Raw genomic sequence first — 9,155 nt, 5'->3', positions numbered from 1 at the left:
TCTATATGGCCTGGCTTTCACAACATGGGATTTTTCTTTATGTTGCTTGTCATTTCACATTTTTAAGTTTGTCCAAAGTATACTGACAGAGATGGGGGAGAGAAATTTTCCCTTGTACTTGGTGCCACCTGCCTCAGACTGGTCCTTGCAGTTTAGCAGGGATCACACCACATCTGCTGCAATCCCCAAACTTGTCTCGGCTTATGAATTCCCTGCAGAACTTGCTTCCATCCTTTTTGTTTCATGTGTTTTGCCCATGTGAAACAGATGTTCTTCTGTAAGAATATGACTGGGTACAAATTTCCAGAGATGTGTTTCTGGAGTGGGAGAAGCAATGGCCCTTGAAACCCTTCTTCCGTGGGCTACAAACTAATTTTTGTCCTTCCAAACACTATAGTTTTATGTTTTTTCTTGATTTTCAGTAACTTAGACATTATTGCAAGGTGCATGATTTACCAGCTGGGCAGCATTGTCTGTTGGAGGTGCAGTAGGTGCTGCACTTTTGAGCAGACTATACATGACATGTTAATTACGCTGCTGACAGTCTTGGCATTTGGAGTGCCTTGATTTTCCTCATTTGGCAGTCTCTAAAGGTCCCAGCTGTCACATCTGTGACTGACGGGACTGAAGACAACATAGCCCTGTGGGCTTGCATTTTTCTCTCTTTGGTATTCAGTAATATCAGGGATGGGAAGCTCTTTTCCTGTTGTATTTCTATTGCTCTGGCTCCTTAGGGACTATCTGAACTCTGCACTGTCTGTAACATAGTTTTGGTGGGAGTTTTTCCATGAAGGCAATGTGGTTGCCTTGAGAAGTACCTCACTGCCTTGGTCCCATGCCTGAATATCTTGGAGGAACTGGGTCTTTTCACATGCAAAGGGAACCTCTGTAACAAGGAGTCACCCACCTATCTGCAGTGTTCTGTATGGATTTAGAGGCACTTCTAGTCTGAACCAGAAAGTTAATTCTTGTTACTGCTCCTTGATCTCCTTCTTTTGGGCCTCCACAGTTGTCCAGATTTGTAAGACCTTCTTCATTCCCACAGGCTGCCATCCCTTTTGATGTTCCTTGGGAGTGGAGGCTATTACACAGAACTTTCTTCTACTTAGTTCAATACTATTGGTATAAGGACTTTTCCTCACCCTGAGGTGTACATTGTTCTGGAGAAAGGTAGTTTGAGCTAAATGCAAAGAAGATATATCCAGCTTTCTCTGGGACTTACTAAAGGAGACACAGTGAGCACTCTTGTATTAACCCTGCATCAAGGGGGTTTTGTTAAATGCTTTTACAGGTAAAGAGGGTAATGCAAGTGAGCCAGCATGGTTAAGCTTACTAAAGGGAAAAAAAAAACAAAACCCAAAAGCCAAATAAACATGCATGGAACATAATTTTTCTTAATCAAAACATATTCCTCTATCACTGTGAATTCTGTCATGATGAGCAGGCAGTTCTGGCAAGGATTTTCTGTGCCAAGGTTAGTGCTGCATTCTTCCTGCCACTTAAATGTAATGGAACTTGTTTCTGTCTTGAATTAGCCAGTGTGATGCTACCTGGGGTCTCAGTGGTGTTGGTCGCCAGGAAACAAAGCAAAACCATCTTTCTCTTATTACTTTCCTTTGCAAGCTATTGGATAAGTTCAGCTTTGAGACGTGGGGGGAGTAAAGAGAACAGAAAAAAAAAGATGGAGGCTTTTACTGTAAAATCTTCAGATAGCAAGATGTCATCTTCAGATAACAAGAAGCCATTTCCTTGTACAGGAAAAACTTTGGCTTCATCTAAGATGGTAGGAAATATGGTTCTATCTTTCTTTTCTTAAAAAAGTGAAAGATTATGCAGTGGTTAAGAAGGAAGAAGGGAGAAAGCATTTATATTTCATGGCACAAATGTCGCAAACCTGTGAAAAGGGTACTAGGCAGCTGTCAGAAATGCAGGCTTAAGAGAAAAGCTGCCTGTCCAAACTCCCTTCACAAAAAACCCTGCTGCTCTAAGAAGCTGCTTCACATTGTGTCATGCTCTGTGGGGATCTGAAATGTGTCTGTTTCACATTGATTAACAGCAAGTCCTTTCCAATTGATTGTTCTTTGAAAAATGTCAGACAGTACTTTGCATCAGCTGAGATCTGCAAGTTGCTTTTCCTTTTTCCTCTGTGCCATGGCTCTGTCCAGGACTTCTAGCCATAAATAAAAGCAGAGGGACTGTCTGACTGCTGGGGCGTGTGAAAATATGAGTGGGACTCCCTTTCAGTGCACTATGAATAAAAAAATCATTATCCCTGCTTATCTAGGAAGGGCTATGGAGAGTTGAAATCTGAGCTGTAAGTATGTGTATATAGTTTTATGTCATATTTTTGCTATTCAGATAATGTTTTCCATATGTTTTAGAAGCTTTATATTATCTTCTGTCTCCCTCTGGTTCTCCTGTGGTATATGAGTAGCAAGACTAGATGTTGTTCAGCTGCATATCTCAAAGCACTGTGCTGATGTCTTAAAGACCAGCTCCATTTTACAGAAATTTTCTCCACGCTGGAAGTAGAGCTGATCCAAGCAGTAAAATTAGAACTTAAGAAATCCTTACAGAGCTCTGGAAAACTAGACTGCCCGTCTCTTCACTAAGTGTTTATGGGGAAGAAAACTGCCTTCAGGTGCATCTTCTGTGCACCATGGGTGTGGATGAATGTTAGATCCTTGAGAGATCCTCAAGAATACCCAAATACCCCTTTTTCTGCCTTGAGAATGAGCATTGGGACTCTTAATGCCACTGGGCTCTGGCCCCATTGGCTCCATGCCCTAGTTATGCTCTGCTGCTTTCAAGGTTTCCGGTGTATAGTGAAATATTGGAATGTGTTCAATTTTGGACAAAGAAACCAGCAGGTAGATAAACATAAGAGCTGAAAAAGGTGTGTTTTCTATATTTCACTCAATTGGAATAATCACCAGTTAAAACCAGAAAGACTTCCTGCTAGCCACCAGCCTTTTTCTGGATGTGTTTCACTGCCAGCAGTGTCCAGTCAGTGAGTTCACATCAAAAGCTTATTCTCATGGTGGGCTGTAGTAGGGGACAAGGAAAAGAAATGGCCATAGCTAGTGGGTTGGCACTCAGCTGCTGAACTTGATTGTCTCTTGGCCTGCCTTGCCCTAACCTTGAAGGGAAAGGAGCAGAGGGAATCCTGAATGGGTCCTTGTCCTCATTTCTGCTTCTTTTGCTGAAAACTTGCCACTCTGGAAAGTGAGTCCAGTGCTCTGCAGGGAACATCAGTGTGGAAATGTGACTTATGAGCAAAGTCTAGAAGAACTGAGTTTGTCTTGTTTAGGGGAAACAACAGAGGGACAAAGAGGTAAATAAGAAACATGTGCAGACGAGGAGGGGGATTTTTGTGATGTGCTTTCTAGTCTAGCTAGGACAGGAAGTTATGGACTTAAATGTCAACGAAGGAGATTTGTGCTAGTCAGGAAGAAAAGCTTCCTTACAGTATGCACTACTTCAAAACACAGGTCACATTGATTTCTTAGCAGCACACTGATTGCTCCCCAGCTGCAAACCATCTGTGCTGCCCACTGACAAACCCAGAGATGATAAAAACTAAAATATTTTAGCTAACTCTGTGCATAGATCTTCTGCTCCCCTCTGTGCTGTGTGCCCTTCAGTCACCCGCTGCCAAGACAGACACGCAGAGCTTCTCTCTGTACTACTTTAATTAATATGTGCCTGCTCTGTATTTTTATAGCTCTTTAAAAAATAGCTGTGAGTGGTATCTTGTATCAGAGGGAGGTTTTATATCACTGCTGTGAAGCTTGCCATTGCTACTGCTGAGGAGGTGACCTTGGCACGTGTTCCCTCTGCTTTGGTCCTCACACTATGTATTAACACTACACTTGGCACTTCCAGTCAAATGCTTCAAAAAAGGACACAGAAGCCAAATGAGGAAATTTTTTTAATGCTACTTAGTAGCTTTCCAAAGATTCCTGCTTCCTTGAGAAAAATTGCACAAACAGACCTCCAGACCTAAATGAACTTTCTCTTCCCAAGTATGAGCTCATTTTTTTTTAAATCTCAGAATTTCATTTAGGTGAGACAATGAAGTCAGTAACCTCACCAGCCTTACTTTTCTATAAAATTCCTGAGAGTTTGCTGGGGAAATTTCACCACCATCCCCACCCCATGAAGTTAAATGGAACTGCTGTACAAAGAAATAAATTGTGCTGGGATCAAGATGGGAAATACATGCCAGTAAAACCAGCATGATTCTCTCACTTGCATCCTGAACAAAAATGAAGGGGAAAGCCTGAGAAATACAATCAGCTTGAGGGGAATTCCAAAAGCCATGGGGTTCTGTGTGTTAGGGACACTGCAAAAAAAAAAAAAATCTCTTAGGATCTGTGAGGGCAAGGATAGAGATGTAGGAATTGCTGTGCTGGACTGAAGCCCAAGTCTGGTTAGTTCAAGACAGTTTCTCTGACCTTACTAGTCAGTAGTGTGAGCTTGGTTCTCCCCAGATAGTTTGTTTTTCACACTTCATGTTTTCAGGGTGAAAATTGACTGATATTTCCTGTGGTAGTTTGAGGAGAGCTAGGCAGAATTTTTTAACAAGCCTATCACCAAGACATAGGGCAGAGCCTGTTTTGCTGGGGCTGAGCTGTATGGCCAGCAGGATTTAATTTTTTCCTCTCTTCTTTAAATACCCAGCAGTGAGTAGACTCTCAATGTCTGAAAAATGCCTGTATGAAAAATGTCAGCTAAAGTGACTGCACGTGTTTTTGGCAACAAGAATTCCCAAACTGCATTTAGGCTTTGATGAAGGAGGAGAAAGTCCCTGATATATGATACTGCTTCACTTTGCTTCAGAAAGGCTCCTGCACAGAGGAACTGTTAGTTAATAGAGCTTTTTACAAGGATGAACTTCAAAGTCTTCACGCAGAGAGAACTTTGAAGTATTCTATGCTTTAGCTGACACTGTTTATTTTAAGGATGAGGGATGCCGAGAGTAATGGAAAATGTAGAGAGAATCTGTGGATGAAATGCTGGTGTTCAGGCAGATTTAGTGGTAACATGCTGTTGTGCATGTTCTAACCCCAAAGATTCAGTGCTCTGGGTGTGCTGATTTGATAAGAAAGGGCCTTCTCCACCCTCCTTCCTGTATTTGTCAGTGGACTGTGGTGATAGTGACATAAAAAGATGTTGGGGAACATTGTCAGAAACATGTAACCAGACTTCCCGAATTCAGTGTGTGGCAGAGGAGTAGAAACTCATTCTATACATGCTAACCTCACTGCTCTGCAGATTTGACTTGAAGGAGACAAAAAAGGCATTAGAGCTGCTTTTGTGGTCCTTATTGCCCCTGCTGAAACTGCCTGCCTATCAACAGCTGCACTTTGTGAACAAGACACTTGCAAGGTAGGTAGCTGGATAATGAGCCAGCTGGGGAGATGGACATTAGTGGCAAGGAGACAGATGAACAGGTATCGTTTGTTCAGGCTTGAGGAACATCATGGCTGTGTCTTCAGTAGTGAAGTGCTTAAATGTCAAAGGTTTAACACTGGCCTGTTAATACCCACTGAGATGCATTGAGGGACCTATTTTCTAAGCTACAGACCATCTGAATAGGACCCTCTGGATGCATCTATCTCTGTCATGATTGGCAGAAATTCAGACCTCGCTTGCATAGCATTAATTATTATTTTGATTGGAGGTGGGCTTTTGGATGGTCTTTTTGTTTATCTAACTGAAATGTGACCTGATGCTGTCAAGGGGGGTGCAAAGGCCTGTTATGTGTTAATAGCTCATTCCCTTGGCAATGTTGTGCTATAAACACCTTGAATCCAGCAGCTGGGTCCATCCTGAGGAAGCTGCACTGGTTTAATGCTATCACTGTACTAAAGCAGAATTATGTTTGTATTGACAAGCTTCTCTCTCTTTTAGCAGTGAATAGCAGTAGTAAGTAAATTACATTTTTCTGACAAAAGAGAATAAAAGGCATTACATCTATGTGTCTCCACCTCAGGCTCTGGGCTGTGTGCATTTATGCACTGCTGGCAGCCTGGATTCCTGCTGAGGCACAGCAACCTGGTACAAAGGAGCCTGCTAGGGAATTGGGCACTGGGGTGCCACTGAACTGATGTGGAAGCTTGTCACATCACTGAGGGCTAGCAGGAGCAGAGGAGTACGAGGCAGTACCAGGGAATGGACCTCTTGACTTCAGTCACTGCAGACCTCACAATTTCAGCTGTTGTTCCTGTTCCGTTCATTTCATATCAAGGAGACCCAAAACACACACAATGAATGTAGGAAATGCATCACTACTGCTTCAGGCATGGGGAAGTCTGTTCTTGTCACTTCTAAAACCTCAAGTCCTTGGAAAGGGGTTTTGCTTCGGTAGTTGAGCTCATGCTTCAGCAGGTGGGGCGGTGGTAGGGCATTGCATCTCAAGTGCAGTACAGCTGGAAACAGTGTAACAGGGCTGGAAAAAAATATTCCCAAATGCAGCGGAATAGCTGGGAGTTGAGGAACAGAAATAAAGTGAGATTGGGACATTTTGAGGAGACCAAGCTGCTGAAAAGGATTTTCAGAGCCACAGCTGATCAATCTTCAGAGATGGGAGGAAAGTTTATTCCTTAAGGTGCGTCTTTTGTATCCCAGTTTTTCATTTCTGACCTCTCTTGCATCCATAAACTATATTCTGAATCCGGCTCAAAGCTGTGAAATCTTGACTTCAATAAATCCACATCCAAAGCATGATGTGTGGACTGAAGTCAAGAATTTACAAACCATCAGAGGTATAAAATAAAAAGTAGCATCTAACCCTTCTAAATCTCAATGCACTGGCTATAGCTCATTTATTGACTTCTGCTCAGTCTGGGGGCAAAAAATGAATGTGCACAGTCTGCCTCAGTTCAGTCCATGGGAGACAGTGCCAGGTCACTGATTTCAATGTTTCATTAGTGAAAGAACTGCATATGAGCCAAAAATGAATTACAGGTTTTGTTATTTATACTGAAATGGCTGCTGGTCTAAGTATGGATGGAAATTTGGGTAAGGCCCAGCTCATGATGAATGGACAATGACCTAATAGTCTGATGTCATCACAAATCATTTCTGTTGCAGATGATTTAAAACAAACCTTCAGGTTTAGATGAATATGGTGCTAGTTGCACCCCAGATAGCAGATGCTCTGTCATTATTTTTTTTCTCCAATGGGACCTCAGATTCACCAGGTTCTTGTAAGGCACTTGTTTTGTTTTATCTGCAGTAAGAGCAATCCATTTTCTGTTTTTCCTCTTCTTCCTTACCATACAACTAACATTCATTTGCTTTTCTTTACAGCAGACTTGTTCTGAAGCAGCCAGTGCAGTCCTGAGTGTGCCTGGGAGAGGAACAGTCTCATGGATTTTCCTTAAAATGCATGGGACACCGATCCCTAGTTTTCTCCAAAAACACTCCTCTGATAAGCAGTTTATTTCTGGTTTCACCTCCCTCTGAGACTCTGTGAGGCTGGACTTTAATTTGCAGATCCAACTGATATTTTTCATTGTGGTTCCCATTTGACGTTCTCAGCTTTACTGGTTCAGACCTTCAATTTCCCACTTCCTTGCATCACACAGGGCCTTCAACCTGTGATATGTAAGTTTTCTATCTAAGGCTAGATTTCTGCTAGCAAGCAAAAAACACATCTCTTTGTTCACTCTCACTTGGATTATTCTAACCTTTTTTTTTATTATTATTCATCCACATGCTATGAAGAACATGAAGAATGATAAGGCAGGCAGAGGGAGATGGAAAGATGTGGAGCATTTGTTTCTCCCTGTTTAGAGAGGTTGCAGAAGTTCCTGGGGCCAAACGTCCCTGTGAGTCACATCTGTCCAGCTGAGCTCCTCCCTGCACATGATGATAAAGAGAACCTGGTGCCTCCTTCCCTCTGTGTTTGCTGTACTCAGCTGCCCCAGGGGCTGCCAAGTAGGGAAGAGCTGCTTCCCATCTCTGGAGACACAGGTACAGGGGATGATGCTGCCCAGCTGAAGCAGGAACACAGCACATAAGAGCCCATGAAATGCTGTGATGGTGGAGTCTGAGCATGCTCTGTGCTGGAGTTTGGACAAAGCCTGCCTGGCTAAGCTGGCTGCTTGGAGCAGAAATAAAGCCAGGCAATGAAGCAGGAGGGACCAGTATGACACTTATGCATAGTAGCATAACTGTTGGCAGGCTGAGATTGCATGTGCTGTACATGGGGCTTTAAAACTTGGGCCTATTGATATGGTTATTTTACTCTGTATAGATTTTACTGCAGTAAAATAACCTTTAAGAGTACTTCAGTATGCCATTAAGCAATATGGTTGTAATTGTTGCACAGAGCCTTTTTCATCCTCTGTCTGTGGGGAAAGGTATGCTGCAGTGGACACATTTGTAAAAGAATTAGTTATTTATTGCTAGATATGGCACATTTCTTGGATCTTGCTGTGACCTTCAAACAGACATGGTTAGGCTTGCAATGATTCTTAGCTCCTGTGGGAGATATTTTCCTTGTCTTCAGCCACCACCAGAGAAAGTGGTATCTGCTGCAAACTTGAGTCATACTTGAAACAAGTTTTAGGGTGTGAAACACATGTGCATGCCTGTATAGGCATGTCATGATGTATGTCTGCATCTGAAAACGCTGCAGTGATGTGCTGAGCATCTCCGCAGACATGCAGGTGCTCAGATCAGAGTAGCACTTCCATTCACAGTGGCTTAAGCATTTTCTCCCATTTCTCACTCCTTTCTCTGGCTGCTGTGCTCCACCATAACAGCTCTTCATTGCCAAACCATGCATTCAGGTAACTGAAGGTAATTATGAGGAAAAATTAGGGGCAATTTTTTAATAGTGAATTTTTTTACTTCATAATTCCCATCCCCACTTCTATGTGACAGTGGTAGAGGCCATGTTGTTCAGCACATCTCTAAAGCATTTACCTTTAGGAGGGGATAAAAATATATTTCCTAAAATGTGAATATTTAAAGAAGTACTTTCTAAAGTAATGAAAAGGACAGCAGCTCTATTTCTGTTACAGCTTCAAAAGAATTCAGCAGCATATTTGTGGAAGCTGAGCAATACCTGGATTGCTGTTTATAGAGATGCTGCCATGCTCAGATTGTGCACCTTATTCTTCAACCAGAAGTGGTGTCAT

Source organism: Cinclus cinclus, chromosome 6 (assembly GCF_963662255.1).
Source record: "Cinclus cinclus chromosome 6, bCinCin1.1, whole genome shotgun sequence".
Lineage (NCBI taxonomy): Eukaryota > Metazoa > Chordata > Aves > Passeriformes > Cinclidae > Cinclus > Cinclus cinclus.
This window is presented reverse-complemented; position numbering follows the sequence as displayed.